Source organism: Pongo pygmaeus, chromosome 22 (assembly GCF_028885625.2).
Source record: "Pongo pygmaeus isolate AG05252 chromosome 22, NHGRI_mPonPyg2-v2.0_pri, whole genome shotgun sequence".
Lineage (NCBI taxonomy): Eukaryota > Metazoa > Chordata > Mammalia > Primates > Hominidae > Pongo > Pongo pygmaeus.
The window spans coordinates 16,981,127-17,004,765 of NC_072395.2; positions in this window are offsets into that span (position 1 = coordinate 16,981,127).

Below are 23,639 nucleotides of genomic sequence, written 5' to 3' on the forward strand. Positions count from 1 at the left end.
CATTCCATTCCATTCCATTCCACTCCTTTCCACTGCATTCCATTCCATTCCATTCCATTCCACTCCATTCCATTCCTCTCCTCTCTACTCCATTCCACCCCTCTCCATTCCACTGCACTCCATTCCACTCTTCTCCATTCCACCGCACTCCATTCCATTCCATTCCATTCCATTGCATTTCATTCCATTCCATTCCGTTCCATTCCATTCCATTCCATTCCATTCCATTCCATTCCGTTCCATTCCATTCCACTCCATTCCATTCCATTTCCTTCCATTCCATTCCATTCCATTCCATTGCATTCCATTCCATTCCATTCTACTCCCTCCATTACCCTGCAATCCATTCCATTCCATACCATTCCATGCCACACCTTTGCATTCCACTCCACTCCATTCCATTCCATTCCACTTCACTCCACTCCACTGCACTCCAGTCCTTTACACTCCACTCGACTTCACTTCACTCCATTTCACTCCCCCCAGTACATTCCACTCCACTCTCCTCCACTCCATTATGTTCCACTCCACTCCTCTCTGTCCATTCCACTCCACACCATTCCCCTCCATTCCATTCCATTCCATTCCATTACATTACATTACATCCCACTCCACCAAAATCCACACCACTCCACTCCACTCCACTACATTCCCCTCCACTACACTCCATTGCATTTCACTCCACTCCACTCCATTCCACTGCGGTCCACTCCCCTCCTCTCCAATCCACTACATTCCATTCCTTTCCATTCCATTCCTCTGCACTCCACTATATTCTTCTACACTCCACTACATTCCACTACACTAGACTCTATTCCACTCCTCTCCACTCCATTCCATTGCATTCCATTCCATTCCATTCCATTCCACTCCTCTCCACTCCATTCCATTCCACTCCATTCCATTCCATTCCTCTCTACTCCATTCCACTCCTCTCCATTCCACTGCCCTCCATTCCATTCCATTCCATTCCATTCTACTCCATTCCACTCCACCAGACTCCATTCCACTCCACTACACTTCATTCCATTCCATTCCACTCCATTCCACTCCATTCCTTTCCATTCCTCTCCTTTCCACTCCATCGCATTACATTCAGCTCCATTCCTCTGCACTCCACTCCACCCCACTCCACTCCACTCTACTCCCTTCCATTCCACTCTACTCCATTCCATTCCATTGCATTATACTCCACTCCATTTGTCTCCAATCCATTCCACTCCATTCCACTCCATTCCAGTCTTCTCCACTCCACTCCACTCCATTCCATTCTATTCCATTCCACTGCATTCCATTCCATTCCATCCCATTCCATGCAACACCACTCCATTCCACTCCACTACAATCCATTTCATTCCATTCCATGCCACTCCTCTGCACGCCACTCCAATACACTCCACTCCATTCCACTCCAATACACTCCACTCCATTCTACTCCAATGCACTCCATTCCTCTCCACTCCATTCCCCTTTACTCCACTCCAGTCCAATCCATTCCATACCACTCCACTCCACTACATTCCTTTCCACTCTGTTCTATTCCATTCCACTCCATTCCATTACTTTCGACTCCTGTGAACTCCACTCCACCACACTTAATTTCTTGCCACTCAACCCTACTCCACTCCACTCCACTCCTCTCCACTCCACTCCATTCCGTTTCATTCTACTCCACTCCATTCCATTTTATTCCACTACACTCCATTCCATTCCATTCCATCAATTCCATTCCATTCATTTCCTTTCTGTCCACAGGATCTCACTCTGTCACAAATGCTGGATTGCAGTGTCACCATCTCAGTTCATATTTCTTTTCAGCATTCCATTGCATTTAATTCCATCTGAATCCACTCCATTATATTTCACTCCACTCCACTCCATTCCATTCCGTTCCACTCCAATCCATGTCGTTCCATTCTATTACACTGCAATCCACTCCATTCCACTCCATTCCACTCCACTCCATTCCACTCCATTCCGTTCCACTCCATTCCGTTCCACTCCATTCCACTCCATTCCGTTCCACTCCATTCCACTCCATCCCATTCGATTCAGCTCCATTCCACTGCACTCAAGTCCACCCCACTCCATTCGACTCCACTGAACTCCACTCCCTTACATTCCACTCTACTCCATTCCATTCCATTCCATTTCACTCCACTCCATTCCTCTCCACTCCATTTCACTCCATTCCAGTCCTCTCCACTCAAGTCCACTCCATTCCATTCTATTCCATTCCACTCCAATCCATTCCACTCCACTCCATTCCTCTTTATTCCACTCCAGTCCACTCCATTCCATTCCACCCTATTCCATTCCTTTCCACTCCATTCCTTTGCTTTCGACCCCACTAATATCCACTCCACCCCACTTAACTTCTATCTAGTCAACCCCACTCCGCTCCACTCCACTCCACCCCACTCCATTCCATTCGATTTCATTCCACTCCACTCCATTCCATTCTATTCAATTCCATGCCACTCTATTCCACTCCAGTCCATTGCATGGCAGTGCATTCTACTCCCTCCATTCCACTTCAATTATTACCATTCCATACCATTCCATGCCACTCCTCTGCATTCCACTCCACTCCATTGCTTTCCATTCCACTTCACTCCACTCCACTGCATTCCAATCCTTTCCACTCCACTCGACTTCACTCCACTCCTATTCACTCCACTCCAGTATATTCCACACCACTCTCCTCCACTCCATTCTATTCCACTCCACTCCACTCTGCTCCATTCCACTCCACTCCATTCCCCTCACATCCATTCCATTCCATTGTATTACATTCCACTCCACCCCACTCCACTCCACTCCGCTCAATTCCCATCCACTAGACTGCGTTGCATGTCACTCCACTCCACTCCATTCCAGTCCACTCCCCTCCTCTCCATTCCACTACATTCCATTCCATTCCCCTCCACTGCATTCCACTACACTCCTCTTCATTCCACTACACTCCACTCCATTCCACTCTTCTCCACTACATTCCATTCCGTTCCATTCCATTCCATTCCACTCCTCTCCACTCCATTCCACTCCATTCGATTTGATTCGATTCGATTCGATTCCATTCCATTCCATTCCATTCCACTCCATTCCCTTCCATTCCTTTCCATTCCATTCCATTCCACTCCATTCCATTCCATTCCACTCCATTTCAGTCCATTCCATTCCACTCCATTCATTCCACTCCTCTCTACTCCATTCCACTCCTCTCCATTCCAGTGCACTCCATTCCATTCCATTCCATTGCATTCCATTCCAATCCATTCCATTCCATTCCATTGCATTCCATTCCATTGCATTCCATTCCATCCCATTCCATTCCATTCCATTCCATTCCATTCCATTCCATTCCATTCCATTCCATTCCATTCCATTCCATTCCATTGCATTCCATTCCATCCCATTCCATTCCATTCCATTCCATTCCATCCCATTCCATTCCATTCCATTCCATTCCATTCCATTCCATTCCATTGCATTCCATTCCATCCCATTCCATTCCATTCCATTCCATTCCATTCCATTCCATTCCATTCCATTCCATTCCATTCTATTCTACTCCATTCCACTCCACCACACTCCATTCCACTCCACTACACTTCATTCTATTCCATTTCACTGCATTCCACTACATTCCATTCCATTCCAATCCTTTCCACTCCATAGCATTAATTTCAGCTCCATTCCCATGCACTCCACTCCACCCCATTCCACTGCACTCCACTCCCTTCCATTCCACTCTACTCCATTCCATTCCATTCCATTCCATTCCATTATACTACACTCCATTTTTCTCCACTCCATTCCACTCCATTCCTTTCTATTCCATTACACTCCACTCCATTCCATTCCATCCCATTCCATTCCATCCCATTCCATTCCACTACACTCCATTCCACTCCACTACAATCCATTCAATTCCATTCCATGCCACTCCTCTGCACGCCACTCGAATACACTGCACTCCATTCCACTCCAATACACTCCATTCCTCTCCACTCCATTCCTCTTTTCTCCACTCCAGTTCAATCCATTCCATACCACTCCACTCCACTAGATTCCTTTCCACTCTTTTCCATTCCATTCCACTCCATTCAATTACTTTCAACTCCTCTAAACTCAACTCCACCATGCTTAACTTCTCTCCACTCAACCCTACTCCACTCCACTGCACTCCACACTTCTCCACTCCATTCCATTCCATTTCATTCCACTCCACTCCATTCCATCAATTCCAATCCATTCATTTCCTTTCTGTCCACAGGATCTCACTCTGTCACAAATGCTGGATTGCAGTGTGACCATCTCAGTTCACATTTCTTTTGAGCATTCCATTGCATTCAATTCCATCTTACTCCATTCCAGTATATTTCACTGCACTCCACTCCATTCCATTCCGTTCCACTCCAATCCATGTCTTTCTATTCCATTGCACTGCTCTCCACTCTATTCCATTCCATTCCATTCCACTCCATTCCACTCCATCCCATTCCATTCAGCTCCATTCCACTGCACTCGTGTCCACCCCACTCCACTCCACTCCACTGAACTCAACTCCCTTCCATTCCACTCTACTTCATTCCATTCCATTCCACTCCACTCCATTACTCTCCACTCCATTCCACTTCATTCCAGTCCTCTCTACTCAACGCCACTCCATTCCATTCTATTCCATTCCTCTCCAGTCCGTTCCACTCCACTCCATTCCTCTTTATTCCACTCCAGTCCACTCCATTCTATTCTACTCCACTCAACTCCATTCCATTCCACTCCATTCCACTCCATTCCACTCCATTCTATTCTACTCCACTCAACTCCATTCCATTCCACTCCATTCCACTCCATTCCACTCCATTCCTTTACTTTCCACTCCAGTAAAATCCACTCCACCCCACTTAACTTCTATCCAATGAACCCCACTCCACTCCACTCCACTCCAGTCCATTCCATACCATTTCACTCTACTCCACTCCGTTCCAATCCATTCCATTCAATTCAATTTCATGGCACTCTATTCCACTCCAGTCCATTGCACGGCAGTCCATTCTACACCCTCCATTCCACTCCAATCCATTCCATTCCATACCATTCCATGCCACTCCTCTGCATTCCACTCCACTCCATTCCATTCAATTCCACATCACTCCACTCCAATGCTCTGCAATGCTTTCCACTCCACTCTACTTCACTCCACTCCTTTTCACTCCCCTCCAGTACATTCCACACCACTCTCCTCCACTCCATTCTATTCCACTCCACTCCACTGTGCTCCAGTCCACTCCACTCCATTCCCCTCTACTCCATTCCATTCCATTCTATTACATTCCACTCCACTCCACTCCAAACCACTCCACTCCACTCCAGTAGATTCCCCTCCACTACACTCCATTGCATTTCACTCCACTCCACTCCATTCCCCTGCACTCCACTCCACTCCTCTCCATTCCACTACATTCCGTTCCATTCCGTTCCACTCCACTACATTCCATTCCACATCATTCCACTCCGTGCCATTCCATTCCACTTCACTCCATTCCACTCCACTCCTTTCCATTCCACGCCATTACACTCCACTGCTCTCCTTTCCACTCGACTACAATCCATTCCATACCATTCCATGCCACACCTCCGCACTCCCTTCCAATACACTCCACTCCATTCCACTCCACTACACTCTATTCCACTCCACTCCGTTCCTCTTTACTCCACTGCACTGAACTCCATTCCATTCCACTCCACTCCACTCCTTTTCATTCCACTCTATTCCATTCCATTCCATTCCATTCCGTTACCTTCCACTCCTGTAGAGTCCACTACACCCCACTCCACTTCTCTCCACTCAACCCCTCTCCACAACACAACAATCCTCTCCAGTACACCTCTCTCCACTCCTCTCCATTCCACTACTTTCCATTCCATTCTATTCCACTCCTTTCCAGTCCATTCCATTCCACACCTTTCCACTCCACTCTGTTCCATTTCACTCCACTCCACTCCATTCCGTTTTTTTCCTTTCCACACCATTCCCCTCCACTCCACTCCATTCCACTCCTCTTCAATCCATTCCATCCCATTCCGTGCCACTCCTCTGCACTCCGATCCAATACAATCCACTCCATTCCACTCCACTACACTCCATTGCACACCACTCCATCCCTCTTTACTGCACTGCACTACCACTCCATTCCATTCCATTCCAATCCACTCCACTCCGTTCCATTCCAGTCTATTCAATTCCATTCCATTCCTTTCCATTATTTTCGACACCAGTAAATTCCACTACACCCCACTTAACTTCTCTCCACTCAACCCCACTCCACTCCCCTCCTATCCTCACCACTCCACTGAACTCCACTCCATTTCACTCCTCTCCACTGCATTCCACTCCTTTCCATTCGTCTCCACTCCACTCCACTCCATTCCATTTCATTGAATTCCATTCCCCTCCTCTCCACTCCACTCCACACCATTCCATTTCTTTCAATTCCATTCCACGCCAATCCATTCCAATCCCCTCCAGTAAACTCCAATCCACCTTATTCCACTTCTCTCCACTTCACTCCACTCCACTCCATTCCACTCCATTCCACTCCACTCCACTCCACTCCACACCACTCCATTCCACTGCATTCCTTTCCAATCTATTCCACTCCACTCCACATCACACCATAACATTCGACTCCACTCCACTCCATTCCATTCCACTCCACTCCAATACATTCCTCTCCACTCCACTCCATTCCATTCCATTCCATTGAATTCCATAGATTTCCATTCCATTCCATTCCACTCCACTCCAATACATTCCTCTCCACTCCACTCCATTCCATTCCATTCCATTGAATTCCATAGATTTCCATTCCATTCCATTCCACTCCACTCCATTCCATTCTATTCCAATCCCTTCTATGCCACTCACCGAAACTCCACTCTACTCAAATCCATTTCATTCCACTTCACTCTAATCCCCTCCACTCCACTCCTTTACACTCCAACCCATTCCATTCCACTTCAATCCATTCCACTCCACGCCACTCCATTTCATTCCATTCTATTCCATTCCATTCCACACCATTCCATTCCACTCCATTCCATTCCATTCCTCTCAATTCCATTCCATTCCACTCCATTCCAGTCCATTTCACTAAATTCCACTACAATCTACTCCATTCCAGTCTACTGCACTCCGTTCCGTTCCACTCCTTTTGATTCCATTCCACTCCACTCCATTCCACTGCACTCCATTCCATTCTGCTCCATTCCCCTCCTCTCCATTCTATGACACTCCACTCCACTCCACTCCACTCCATTCCACTCCATTTCACTCCACTCCACTACATTTCATTCCATTCCATTCCATTCCATTCCATTCCATTCCATTCCATTCCACTCCATTCCTTTCCATTCCTTCCATTCCTTTCCACTCTTGTCCACTCCGTTCCACTCCATACCTCTACGCTCCATTACATCCAATTCCATTCCAGTCCATTCCAATCCTCTCCTCTCCAGTGCACTCCACTCCACTCCATTCCACTCCTTTCCTTTCCAATCTGCTCCATTCCACTGCAATGCATTCCACCGCACTCCACTACAATTCATTCATTTCCCTTCCATCCCATTCCTTTCCTCTCCATTTCACTCCATTCCTCTTCACTGCATTCCACTCCACTCTACTCCACTCCATTCCATTCCATTCCGTTCTACTGCTTTCCATTCCATTCCTTTATTTCGAGAATATCTTACTCAGTCACCCAGCCTGGAGTGCAGTGGCGCCATCTTACCTCCCATTCCGTTCCATTCCTCTCCGCTTTGCTCCTTTCTGTTCCGTTCCCTTCCACTCCACTTCACTCTACTCCACTACATTCCATTACTTCCAATTCCATTCCACTCCATTGCACTCCTTTCCACTCCACTGCACTCCACTCTACTCCATTCCACTCCATCCGATTCCATTCTGCTCCATTCCATTGCACTCAAATCCACCCCACTCCAGTCCACTTCATTCCATTCCATTCCGTCCCTTTCCATTCCTCTCAATTCCTTTCCAAACCACTTCACTTCACTTCACTCCACTCCAATGCACCGCATTGCATTCCATTCCATTCCACTGCATTCCATTCCATTCTGTTCTTTCGAGAGTATCACACTCTGTCACTCACCCTGGAGAGCATTGGCACAATCTCACCTTCCATTGCGTTCCATTCCATTCCATTCCATGTGACTCCTCTGCTCTCCACTCCACTCTACTCCATTCCATTCCATTCCACTTCACTCATCGTCACTCCACTCCACATCTTTCCAATCCACTCCATTGAATTCCACTGCTTTCCACTCCATGCCTCTCCATTCCACTCCTCACCACTCCAATCGACTCCACTCCACTCCATTCCATTCAATTCCATGCCATTCCGATCTATTTCACTCCACTCCACTCCACTCAATTCCCGTCCATTACCCTCCACTCCAATACATTCCACTCCAGTACACACCATTCGATTGCACTCCACTCCAGTCCACTCCACTCCTCTCCATGCCACTACATTCCATTCCATTCCGTTCCTTTCCTCTCCCTTCCCTTCCATTCATTTCCACACCATTCCACTCCACTCTATTCCATTCCACTCCACTCTAATCCACTCCACTCCACTCCTATCCACTTCTTTCGATTCCTCTACATTCACCTCCACTCAACTCTCTTCCACTCCAATCCAATCCATTCCATTCCATGTAATTCCACTCCCTTCCACTCTACTCCATCCACTGCATTCCAATCCACTCCTGTCAACGCCACTCCACTCCCCTCCATTCCACTCCACTCCACTCCATTCTAGTCTAATTTTCTCCATTCCATGCCTTTCCACTTCATTCCAATCTACTCCATTGCATTCCATTCCATTCCACTCCTTTCAGACCTTTCCACTCCATTCCAATCCTCTCCACTCCACTCCATTCCACTCCATTCCATGCCATTCCTTTCTAAACCACTCCACTCCACTCCATTGCATTCCTTTCCAATCCATTCTACTCCACTCCACTCCATTTCCAATCCATGCCATTCCATTCCATTCCATTTAATTCCATTCCATTCCATTCCATTCCACTCCATTCCTCTTCACTCCATTCCACTCCACTCCACTCTATTCCACTCCACTCCACTCCAATCTTTCCCTCTCCAATCCATTCCATTCCATTCCATTCCATTCCATTACGTTTAATTAGACTCCAATGTATTTCACGGCATTCCACTCCATTCCACTCCATTCCATGCCATTCCATTTCGTTCCATTCAACTCCATTCCACTCCATTCCAGTCCACTCCACTCCATTCCACTCCACTCCACTCGACTCCATTCCATTCCATTGCATTTTACTCCACTCTGTACCATTCCTTTCCACTCCAGTCTTCTCCATTGAATTCCACCCCATTCCACTCCACTGCACTCCATCCCACTCCATTCCATTCCACTCCATGTCTTTCCACTCCACTCCATTCCATTCCATTCCACTCCACTCCATTCCTTTCAATTCCCTTCCATTCCACTCCGTTCCATTCCATTCCTTTCAATTCTATTCTATTCCCCTCTGTTCCACTCAACTCTACTCCACTCCACTACATTCCATTACATCCGAATCCATTCCACTCCATTCCACTCCGCTCCACTCTGCTGCAATCCTCTCCTCTCCATTCCACTCTTTCTCTTCCATTCCGCTCCATTCCACTGGAATCCTCTCTACCTCAATCAACTCCAGTTAATTCCATTCCATTCCATCCCATTCCATTTCTCTCCATTCCCCTCCAGTCCACTTCACTCCAATCCACTGCATTCCATTCCATTGCATTCCGTTCTCATCCACTTCACTCCACTCCACTCCACTCCATTCCATTCCATTTTACTCCATTGCATTATTTTCCTTTCTTTCGAGAGTATCTCACTCTGTCACCCAGCCTGGAGCACAGTGGCACAGTCTCAGCTCCCATTCTATTCCATTCCATTCCTTTCCATTCCACTCCATTCAGCTCGCTCATCTCTGCTCCATTCCATTTCGTTCCATTCCACTCCACTCCACTCCACTCCACTACATTCCGTTACATCCAATTGCATTCCTCTCCTTTACACTCCTCTACACTCCACTGCATTCCACTCCACTCCACTTCACGCCATCCCCTTGCATTCATCTCCATTGCACTGTATTCCACTCCACCTCACTCCGCTCCATTTCAATCCATTCCATTCTGTTCCATCCCATTCCAGTTCTCTCCATTCCATGCCACTCCACTTCATTCCACTCCGTTCCAATGCAGTCCACTCCATTCTATTCCATTCCATTCCTGTTTATCGATAGTATCTCACTCTGTCACATAGCCTGGAGCACAGTAGCACAATCTCAGCTTCCATTCCATTCCATTCCATTCCATTCCATTCCATTCCATTCCATTCCATTCCACTACACTCCATTCATCTACAGTCTTCTCCACTGCATTCCACTCCACTACACTCCATTCTATTCCACTCCACTCCACTCCTTTCCATTCCATTCAATTCAGTTCGTTTCCACTTCATTCCACTACACTACATGCCATTCCATTCCTCTCTATTCCATTCTGTTCCATTCCTTTCCACCCCACTCCACACCATTCCACTCCACTCCATTCCTTTCCATTCTATTTCAGTCTATTCCACTCCAATCCACTCCACTCCATTCCACTCCATTCCACTGCACTATACTCCATTTTATTCCACTCCCCTCCACTCCACTGCACTCCATTCCATTCCATTCAATTTCAATCCACTCCGTTCCATTCCTTTCCACTCCATTCCTTTCCGTTCCCTTCCATTTCACTCCATTCCACTCCTCTCTAACCCACTACATTCCACTCCACCCCATTCCACTCCATTTCATTCCAGTGCTTTCCAATCCACTCCATTTCATTCCACTCCATTACATTCCATTCCATTCCTCTCCACTCCACACCATTCCACTCCACTGCATTCCATTCCATTCCTTTCCGCTCGACTCCACATCACTCAACTCCACTCCATTCCATTCATGTCCACTCCACGCCATAGAATTGCACTTCCCTCCTTTCCATTCCATTCCATTCTGTTCCTCTTTACTCCCCTCCATTACACCCCACTCCACTCCATTCCTCTCCACTCCACTCCATTCCATTTTATTCCATTTCTTTCCACTCCATTGCATTCCATTCCACTCCATTGCATTCCATGCCACTCGACTCCCCTCCACTTCAATCCACTTCAGTCAGTTCAAATCCACTTATCTCCATTCCCTTCCATTCCACTCCGTTCCATTCATTTCCACTCCATTCCACTCCGCTCACCATTCCACTCCATTCAATTCCATTGCAGTCAATTCCGTTCCACTTCATTCCGTTCGTCTCCATTCCAGTCCATTCCAATCCAATCCACTCCACTCCATTCCATTCCACTCCATTCCACTCAACTCCCTTCCATTCCACTCCACTCTACTCCACTCCATTCCATGCCATTCCATTCCATACTATTCCATTCCACTCCACTCTACTCCACTCCATTCCATGCCATTCCATTCCATTCTATTCCATTCCACTCCACTCCACTCCACTCCACTCCATTAGATTCCGCTGTACTCCATTTCACTGCAATCCAATCCACACCACTTCGTTCCATTGCATTCCCTTCCATTCCATTCTACTCCTCTCCATTCCACTCCACTCCACTCCATTCCACTCCACTACACTCCATTCCAATCCACTCCACTCCACTCCATTCCACTCCACTCCACTCCATTCCACTCCACAACACTCCATTCCAATCCACAACACTCCATTCCAACCCACTGGATTTCATTTCACTCCATTCCCTTCCATGCCACTGCTTTCTATTCCATGCCACTCCACTCACATCCACTCCCCTCCACTCCATTCCATTCCTTTCCATTCCAAGCCAATCCATTCCACTCCAATTCATTCCACTCCTCTCCATTCTAATCCACTCGGTTCCACTCCACTGCATTCCATTCCATTCTATTCCATTGCACTCCATTCCACTGCATTCCACTCCTCTCCACTCCATTTCATTCCACTCCACTCCACTGCACTCCACTCCATTCCACTCCACTACATTCCATTGCATTCCCTTCCCTTCCACTACACTCCACCCCATTCTAGTGCACTCCTCTCTATTCCACTCCACTTGACTCCATTCCACTCCATTCCATTCCATTCCATTCCACTCCATTCCACTCCATTCCACTCCACTCCACTGCACTACATTCCATTCCATTCCACTCCTTTCAAATCCATTGCTTTGTTTCCTCAGAATCTCACTCTGTCACTAAGGCTGGAGGGCAGTGACACAATCTCAGCTCACATTTCTGTTCTTCATTCCATTGCATCCCATTCCATCCCATTCCATTTCATTCTATTTCACTCCACTCCACTCCACTCCATTCCATTCCACTGCATCCCATTCCATTCCACTCTTTTCCTCTCCACTCCACTCCATTCTACTCCACTCCACTCCATTCCATTCCATTCCATTTCACTCCATTGCATTCCATTCCTTTCTTTTGACAGGATATCACTGTCAAACCGGCTGGAGTGCTTAGGCACAATCTCAGCTCACATTATATGTCAACTTTCTATTGAACAGCATTCTATTGCATTAAATTCCATTGCATTCCATTCCATTCCATTCCATTCCTTTCCTTTCCATTACATTCAATTCCATTCCATTCCACTCCTTTCCACTCCACTCCACTCCACTCCAGTACATTCCTTTACATCCGATTCCATTCCACTCCTCTCCGCTCCACTGCACTGCACTCCAATCCACTCCACTCCATCCCATTAAGTTCCGCTCCGTTCCACTGCACTCCACTCCTCCCCACTCCACTCCACATCTTTCCATTCATTTACGTCCGATTCCATTCCATTCCTCTCCATTCCACTCCAGTCTACTTCAGTCCACTCCTATCCACTCCATTCCAATTCTTTCTATTCCATTTCTTTCTTTCGAGAGTATCTCACTCTGTCACCCAGCCTGGAGTGTAGTGGCACAATCTCAGCTCACATTTCATTTCACCATTCCATTACATTCCATTGCATTCCATTCCATTCCATTCCACTGCACTCCACTCCACTCAATTCCATTACACTCCACTCCAATACATTCCATTCCATTCCATTCCAATCCCTTCCATTCCACTCTGTTTTATCGACAGGATCTCCCCCTGTCACACAGGCTCCAGTGCAGTGGCAAAATCACTGCACATATTTCTTCATTCCATTCCATTCCCTTTCATTCCATTCGATTCCATTCCACTCCACTCCACTCCGTTCCATTCCACTCCACTCCATTCCATTCCATTCCATTCCATTCCATTCCACTCCATTCCACTTCACTCCATTGCATTCCATTCCTTTCTTTCCACAGGATATAACTGTGTCACTCAGGCTGGAGGGCAGTGGCACAGTCTCAGCTCACATTACATGTCAACTTTCCATTGTATTCTATTCTATTACAATGGATTCCGTTGCATTCCATTACATTCCATTACATTCCATTAGAGTCCACTCAATTCTTTGCCATTGAACTCTGTTCCCCTCCACTCCAATGCACTCCACTCCACTGCATTCCACTCCATCCCCTTCCTTTCCACTGCATTCCACTACAATCCACTCCACCCCACTCCACTCCATTTCATGCCATTACTTTCAATTTCATTCCATTCCTCCACATTCCACTCCACTCCACTCCACTCCACTAATGTCTACTCTGTTCAATTCCATTCCATTCCACTGCGTTACATTCCATTCCTTTCTTTCGAGAGTATGACACTCAGTCACCATGCCTAGAGCACATTGGCAAAATCCCAGCTTCAATTCCATTCCATTCCATTCCACTCCACACCAGTCCACTCCATTCCACTCTGCTCCACTCCACTCCACTCCACTCCATTCCACTCCATTCCGTTCCATTCCACGGCAACCTATTCCACTCCATTCCAGTCCAGTCCACTGCACTCTATTCCATTCCAGTCCACTCCAATCCAATCCACTCCATTCCACTCCACTCCACGACTATCCATTCCATTCCACTCCATTCCATGCCATTCCACTCCACTCCATTCCATTCTTTTCCTCTCCACTCCACTCAAGTCCATTCCACTCCACTTCACTCCAACCATTCCACTCCTCTCCACCCCACTCCATTCCTATCCATTCCATTCCATTCCATTCTATTCCATTCCATTCCACTCCATTCCATTCCAATCCACTCCACTCTGTTCCATTCCATTCAACTCCATTCCACCTCATTAGACTAAATTCCATTTCACTCCATTCCACTCCTTTCCACTCCAATGCATTCCACTCCATCCCACTCCTTTCCATTCCTTTCCACTCAATTCCACCCCAATCCACTTCATTCCACTCCACTCCCTTCCATTTCATTTAACTCCATTCCATTCCACTCCACTCCATTCCAGTCCATTCGACACCATTCCACTCCAATCCACTCCACTCCATTCCACACCATTCGACTCCATTCCACTCCGTTTCCTTCCACTCCATTCCACTCCGCTTCACTCCATTCACTTCCTCTCCACTCCACACCACGGCATTCCATTCAACTCCATTCCACTTCGCTCAATTCCTTTCCACGCCACCCCCCTCCTCTCCACTCCATTCCATTCCATTCCATTTTATTCCAATCCATTCCATTCCATTCCATTCTACTCCACTCCACTCCAATCCACTCTAATCCATGCCATTCCATTCCACTCCACTTCACTTCACTTCACTCCATTCCATTACACTCTACTCCATTCCGTTCTCTTCCATTCCATTCCACTCCACTCCTCTATATTCCACTCCAATCTACCCCATATCATTCCATTCCATTCCACTCCATTCCATTCCATTTTACTCCTTTGAAGTACATTCAGCTCCATTCCACTCCACTCCACACCAGTCTACTCCACTCCACTCCCCTCCTTTCCATTCCTTTCCAATCCACTCCATTGCATTCAATTCCCCTCCATTCCATGCCAGTCCATTGCGTTCCACTCCATTCCACTCAACTTCATTCCACTCCACGCCATTCCACTCCACTGCATTCCATCCCATTCCACTCCACTGCACTCCACTCCACTCCACTGCATTCCAATCCACTCCACTCCACTCCATTCCACTCCACTGCATTCCATTCCACTCCACTCCACCCCATTCCACTCCACTCCGTTCCACTCCACTTCATTCCATTGCATTCCATTCCATTCCTCTCCATTCCTCTCCATTCCATTCTACTCCACTCCATTCCACTCCACTCCCCTCCATTCCATTTCATTCCATTCCACTCCATTCCACTCCACTTCACTCCACTAACTACACTCCACTCCAACTCACTCCAACCCACTGCATTCCACTCCGTTCCATTCCACTCCACTGCATTCCATTCCACTCAATTTCACTTCACTCAATTCCACTCCACTCCATTCCACTCCACTCCACTCCACGACTCTCCACTCCATTCCACTCCAGATCATTCCATTCCACTCCAATCCACTCCATTCCATTTCACTGCATTCCACTCCAATCCATTGCACTCCACTGCATTCCACCCAATTCCACTCAATTCCATTCCATTCCACTCCATTTCTCTCCATTCCACTCCACTCCGTTCCTCTCCACTCCACTTCACCCTACTCCACTCCTTTCCAATCCACTCCATTCCATTCCACTCTATTCCGTTACATGCCATTCCACTCCACCCCACTCCAATACACTCCACGCCACTTGATTCCTTTCCATTCCACTCCAATCCACTCGTTTCCATTCCATTCCACTCCATTCCATGCCACGCCATTCCACTCCACTTCATTCTGCTCCATGCCATTCCACTCCACTGCATTCCTGTCAATTCCACTCCACTCCACTCTGCTCCACTCCACTCCACTCCATTCCATTCCACTTCACTCCACTGCTTTCCAGTCCACTCCACTCAATTCCATTGCATTCCATTACATTCCACACCGTTCAACTCCATTCTATTCTCCACTCCATTCCACTCCACTCCCCACCATTCCGTTCCATTCCATTCCATTCCACTCCTTTCTATTACTTTCAACTCCATTTCCTTCCATTCCTCTCCACTCCAATCAACTACACTCCACTGCACTCCACTCCACCCACTCCATTACATTCCATTACATTCACTCCGCTTCATTCCTTTCCATTCCACTCCATTCCATTCCAGTCCATTCACTCCACTACATTCCTTTCCATTCCACTCCATTCCATTCCACTTCACTCCATTGCACTGCACTCCAGTCCACTCCAGCACACTCCACTCAATTCCACTCCACTCTATTCCTTTGCACTCCAATCCACTCCACTCCACTCTACTGCACTATACTCCACTCCACTCCATTCCATTTCATTCCATTCCATTTCACTCCATTGCTTTGCAGTAATTTCTTACGACAGGTTATCACTGCGTCACCTTCGCTGGAGTGCAGTGACACAATCTCAGCTCACATTTCATTTCAACATACCATTCCTTTCTATTCCATTCCATACCTTTCCATTTCATTCCACTGCACTTTACTCCTCTCCCCTCAATTCTACTCTGCTCCACTCCAATCCATTCCATTCCATTCCAGTCACTTCCATTCCACTCCTTTCTGTCAACTGTATCTCCCTCTGTCACACAGGCTGTAGCGCAGTGGGACAATCTCAGCACACTTTTCTCCATTCCGTTCCATTCAATTCTGTTTTGTTCCGTTCCATTCCACTCCACTCCACTAAATTCCGTAACATCCAATTCCATTCCACTCCATTCCACTCCTCTCCACTCTACTTCACTCCTCTCCACTCCACTCCATTACATTGCAGTCCACTCCACTCCTTTCATTCTATTTTATTCCTTTCCAGTCTTTTCCACTCCACTCCACTCAACTCCACTCCACTCCACTCTACTCCATTCCATTCCATTCCACTCCATTCCATTCCATTCCTTTCTTTTGACAGGATCTCACTCTGTCACCCAGGGTGGTGCTCATTGTCACAGTTCAGCTCACATTTCACTTCACCATTCTATTCCATTCCATTCCACTGCACTCCACTCCACTCCATTCAATACCACTCCACTCCACTCCAATCCATTCCATTCCATTCCATTCCAATCCCTTCCATTCTGCTACTCTCTTTCGAATGTATCTGCCTCTGTCACACAGGCTGTAGTGCATTACCATAATCCCAGCACACTTTTCTTCATTCCATTCCATTCCATTCCAGTCCATTCCATTCCAATACACTCCACTCCACTCCACTCCATTCCACTCCACCCCACTCCACTCCATTCCTTTCCATTCCAATCCATTCCATGCCATTCCATTCCTTTCTTTACACAGAATCTCACTGTCACAAAGGCTGGAGTGCAGTGACACTATCTCAGCTCACATTTCTTTTCACCATCCCATTGCATTCCATTCCATCCCATTCCCTTCCATTCTATTTAACTCCACTCCACTCCACTCCATTCCACTCCTTCCCATTCCAGTGCACTCCACTCCACCCCACTCCACTCCACATCAATTCATTCCATTCCATCCCATTCCTTCCCTCTCCTTTCAACTCCACTCCCCTTCATTCCATTCCACTCCACTCCAATGCATTCCTTTCCATTGTATTCCACTGCATTCCATTCCGTTTCTTTCTTTCGAGTGTATCTCACTGTCTCTCAGCCTGGAGTGCAGGGGCACAATCTCAGCTCCCGCTCCCTTCTGTTCCATTCCATTCCATTCCACTCCACTTCACTCTGCTCCACTCTGTTTCATTCCGTTCCGTTCCACTCCACTCACATACATTCCATTATATCCAACGCCATTCCAATCCATTCCACTCCTCTCCACTCCCCTTTACTCCACTCCACTTCATTTCACTCCGTTCCATTCCATTCTGCTCCATTCCACCTCTCTCCACACCACTCTACTCTATTGCACTTCATAGCATTCCATTCCATCCCATCCCATTCGTCTCCATTCCACTCCAGTCCACTTCAGTCCACTCTGCCCCAGTCCAGTCCACTCCATTCCTTTCCATTCCATTCCACTGCATTCCATTGCATTCCTTTCTTTCGAGAGTATCTCTCTCTGTCACCAAGCCTGGAATGCAGTGGCACAAACTCAGCTTCCTTTCAATTCCATTCCATTACATTCCATTACATTCCATTCCACTCCACTGCTCTCCACTCCACTCTACTGCATTCCATTCCATTCCATTCCATTCCATTTCATTCCACTCAATTCCACTACATTCCACTCAACTCCATTCCACTCCATTCCTCGCCATTCCATTCCATTCCACTCCAATCCACTCCACTCCTTTCCACTCCAGTCCATTCCATTTCATTCCATTCCACTCCACTACACTCCACTACACTCCATCCCATTCCACTCCAATCAATTCCATTCCATTCCATTCCGTTCAATTCCACTCTACTCCACTGCATTCCACTCCAGCCCACTTCATTCCCCTAAACTCCACTCCATTCCATTCCACTCCTTTCCATTACATTCCACTTCACTCCACTAAACTCCACTCCAGTCCACTCCATTCCACTGCATTCCCTTCCATTCCTTTCTTTCGAGAGTATCTCACTCTGTCACCCAGCCTGGAGGGCAGTGGCACAAATTCAGCTAACATTCCATTCCATTTCATTCCATTCCACTCCATTCCTTTCTGCTCTGCTACAATCCGCTCCATTCCATTCCATTCCATTCCATTCCATTCTATACCACTCAATACCATTCCACTGCACTCCATTCCATTCCATTCCATTTAATTCCATTCCATTCCATTCCACTCCTTTCTTTCGACAGGATATCCCTCTGTCACACAGGCTCTAGAGCAGTGGCATAATCTCAGCACACATTTCTCCATTCCGTTCTGTTCTGTTCTGTTCCGTCAGGTTCTGTTCCGTTCCATCACGTTCTGTTCCGTTCCGTCCTGTTCTGTTCCGTTCCGTTGCATTCCACTCCGTTCCACTCCACTCCACTCCCCTCCACTACATTCCATTACATCCCATTACATCCGATTCCATTCCACTCCATTCCAATCCATTCTACTCCCCTCCACTCCACTGCATTTCACTCCATCCCACTCCATTCCTCTCCATTCCACTGAATTCCACTCCAACCCACTCCACTCCTCTTCATTCCACTGTAATACAACCTATTCCGTTCCACTCCATTCCACTCCAGTCCACTTCACTCCACTCCAGTCCACTCCATTCCATTCGATTCCATTCCGTTATATTCAACTGCATTCCACTCCATTTCTTTCTTTTGAGAGTATCTCACTCGGTCAACCAGCCAGGAGTGCAGTGGCACAATCTCAGCTCATATATCATTTCACCATTCCATTCCATTCCATTCCATTGCATTCCACACCGCTCCATTCCATTCCATTCCACACCACTCCAATCCACTCCACTGCAGTCCAATCCATTCCACTCCACTCCACTCCATTCAGTCCACTCCACACCATTCCATTCCATCCCATTCCATTCCACTCCTTCACACTCCACCACACTCAACTCCTCTCCATCCAATACATTCCACCTCATTCCATTCCATTCTTCTCTTTGACAGGAACTTACTCTGTCACCCAGTCTGGTGTGCAGTGGCAGAATCTCAGCACACATCTCTTCATTCCTTTCCATTCCATTCCAATCCATTCCATTCCAGTATATTCCATTCCACTCCATTCCATTCCACTCCATTCCAATTCTCTCCATTCCACTGCACTCTATTCCACTCCAGTCCATTCCATTCCACTCCATTCCATTCCACTCCATTCCACTCCACTATAATCCACTCCACTCCATTCCATTCCACTCCACTCCATTCCATTCCACTCCATTCTATTTCACTCCACTCCACTCCATTGTGTTCCATTCCACTCCATTCTATTCCATTCCTTTCTTTCCACAGGATCTCACTCTGTCATAAAGGCTGGAGTGCAGTGGCACAATCTCAGCTCACATTTCTTTTCCCCATTCCATTGCATTCCATTCCATCCCACTCCATTCCATTCTATTTCACTCCACTCCAAAACACTCCATTCCATTCCACTCCATCCCTTTCCATTCTACTCCATTCCACTATAATCAACTCCACTCCACGTCATTCCATTCCATTCCATTGCATTTCACTCCATGGCATTCCTTTCCTTTCTTTCGAGAGAATTTTACTGTGTCACCCAGGCTGGAGTGCAGTGTCACAATATGAGCTCACATTATACGTCAATCCATTGTATTGCATTCTATTACACTGCATTCAGTGGCATTCCATTGCATTCCTCTCCATTCCATTCCATTCCATTCAATTCAATTCTATTCCATTCCGCGCCGTTCCACTCCACTCCACTACATTCCATTACATCCTATTCCCTTCCAGTCCATTTCACTCCTCTCCACTCCACTGTATTCCACTCCACTGCATTCCACTCCATCCAATTCCGTTCCGCTGCATTCCACTGCACTCCATTAAACCCCATTCCACTCCACTTCATTCCATTCCATTCCATCCCATTCCATTCCTCACTATTACACTCTACTCCACTTGACTCCATTCCAATCCACTCCATTCCACTCCATTTCAATCCATTCCTTTCCACTGCCTCTATGGCATTCCATTATTTCGAGTGTATCTCACTCTGTCACACAGCCTGGAGCGCAGTGGCAAAATCTCAGCTCACATTCCAATCCATTCTCTCCCATTCCGTTCCATTCCGTTCCGCTCTGCTCCACTCCACTCCAATCCACTGCATTCCATTACCTTCCATTCCATTATACTCCATTCCACTTCACTCCACTCTATTCCACCCCACTACAATTCATTGGATTCCATTCCACTCCACTCCATTCCATTCCATTCCACTCCATTTCAGTCCTCTCCACTCCATTCCACTCCAATCCTCTCCAATCAACTCTAATCCACTCCACTAAACCCCACGCCATTCCATTCCATTCCACTCCTCTCCATTCTATTCAGTTCCACTCCTTTCCATTCAACAACATTACACTCCACTTCATTCCACTCCACTCCATTCCACTCTACTCCACTCCAATCCACTCCACTGCATTCCACTCCATTCTATTCCATTCCATTCCACTCCACTCATTCCATTCCACTTCATTCCACTCCACTCCAGTCTACTCCACTGCATTCCACTCCATTCTACTCCATTCCATTCCATTCCACTCCACTCCACTTCACTCCACCCCACTTCACTCCACCCCACTCCTCTACAATCCAATCCACTCCAACCCACTCCACTTCACTCCACTTCACTCCAATCCACTCCAGTCCATTCCACTCCATTCCATTCCTCTCTACTCCACTCAAATCCATGCCACTCCCTTCCATTCCATTCCTTTCCATTCCATTCCATTGCATTCCGTTCCATTCCATTCCATGTTTCATTTCATTGAATTCCATTCCATATCACTCTTTTGCACTCCACTCCCCTCCAGTCCACTACATTCCATTACATCTGATGCCATTCCACTCAATTCCGCTCCATTACAACCCACTCCACTCCACTCCATTCCGCTCCATCCATTTCCCTTCCACTCCATTCCACTGCACTCAATTCAACCCCATTCCACTCCACTTCATTCCAATCCATTTCATTCCATTCCATTCCACTGCCTCCATTGCATTCCATTCTTTCGAGAGTATCTCACTCTGTTACACAGCCTGGAGCACAGTGGCAAATTCTCAGCTCACATTCCAATCCATTCTCTTCCATTCTGTTCCGTTCTGTTCTGCTCTGCTCCACTCCGTCCCAATCTGCTCCATTTCATTACATTCAATTCCATTCTACTCCATTCCACTTCACTCCACTCCATTCCACCCCACTGCAATCCATTCCATTCCATTCCATTCCACTCCATTCCACTCCATTCCATTCCACTCCATCCATTCCGTTCCACTCCATTCAGTCCTTTCCAATCCATTCCACTCCAATCCACTCCACTCAACTCTCCTCCCCTCCACCAAATCCCACGTCATTCCATTCCATTCCATTCCATTCCACTGCATTCCATTCCATTCCACTTCATTCTATTCAAAAACAAACACTCCACTCCATTCCATCCACTCCATTCCACTCCACTCCATTCCACTCCACTCCATTCCACTTCATTCCACTCCATTCCATTCCATTCCATTCCATTCCACTCCACTCCATTCCATTCCATTCCACTCCATTGCATTCCATTCCACTCCATTCCACTCCTCTCCACTCCACTCCACCCCACTCCTCTACACTCCAATCCACTCCACCCCACTATACTCCACTCCAATTCACTCCATTCCATTCCTCTCCATTCAATTCCACTCCATTCCTCTCTACTCCATTCCACTCCACGCCACTCCATTCAATTCCATTCCTTTCCATTCCATTTCATTCCATTCCATTCCATTCCATTCCATTCCATTCCGTTCCATTTCATTGAATTCCATTCCATTCCACTGTTTCACTCCACTCCTCTCCAGTCCACTACATTCCATTACATCCGATGCCATTCCACTCCATTCTACTCCATTCCACCCCTCTCCACTCCACTTCATTCCATTCCATTCTATCCCATTCCTTTCTTCTCCATTCCACTCCACTCCACTACCCTCCACTCCAGTCCACTCCATTTCATTCCTTCACATTCCACTGCTTCCATTGCATTCCATTCTTTTGAACGTATCTCAGTCTTTCACACAACCTGGAGTGCAGTGGGACAATCTCAGCTCACATTGCATTCCATTCTCTTCCATTCCATTCCGTTCTGTTCCGTTCTGCTCTGCTCCACTCCGGTCCAATCCGCTCCATTACATTTCATTCCAATCCATTCCACTCCATTCCACTCCATTCCACTCCATTCCAATCCTCTCCAATCCATTCCATTCCACTCTATTCCATTCCATTCCACTCCACTCCATTCTATTCCATTCCACTCCATTCCATTCTATTCCATTCCACACCATTCCATTCCACACCATTCCACTCTACTACATTCCACACCACTCCACTCCCCTCCACTCCACTTCATTCTACTGCATTCCATTCAATTCTTTTCCATTCTACTCCACTCCATTCTATTCCACTTCATTCCACTGCACTCCACTCCACTCCACTCTACTCCACTCCACTGCATTCCACTCCTTTCCACTCCATTTCATTCCATTCCACTCAGTTCGATTCCACTCCACTGCACTCCATCCCACTCCACTCCATTCCAATCCACTCCTTTCTATTCCACTCCATTCCATTCCACTCCATTCCTCTCCACTCCACTCCACTCCATTCCATTCTGCTGCATTCCTTTCCATTCCATTCCATTCCAATCCATTCCATTCCATTGAATTGCATTCCATTCCTCTCTGTTCCACTCCACTCCACTCCAGTCCACTATATTCTATTACATCCGATGCCATTCCACTCCATTCCACTCCATTCCACTCCTCGCCACTCCACTCCACTACATTCCATTACATCCGATTATATTCCACTACATTCCACTCCTCTGCACTTCACGGCACCCCACTTCATTCCACTC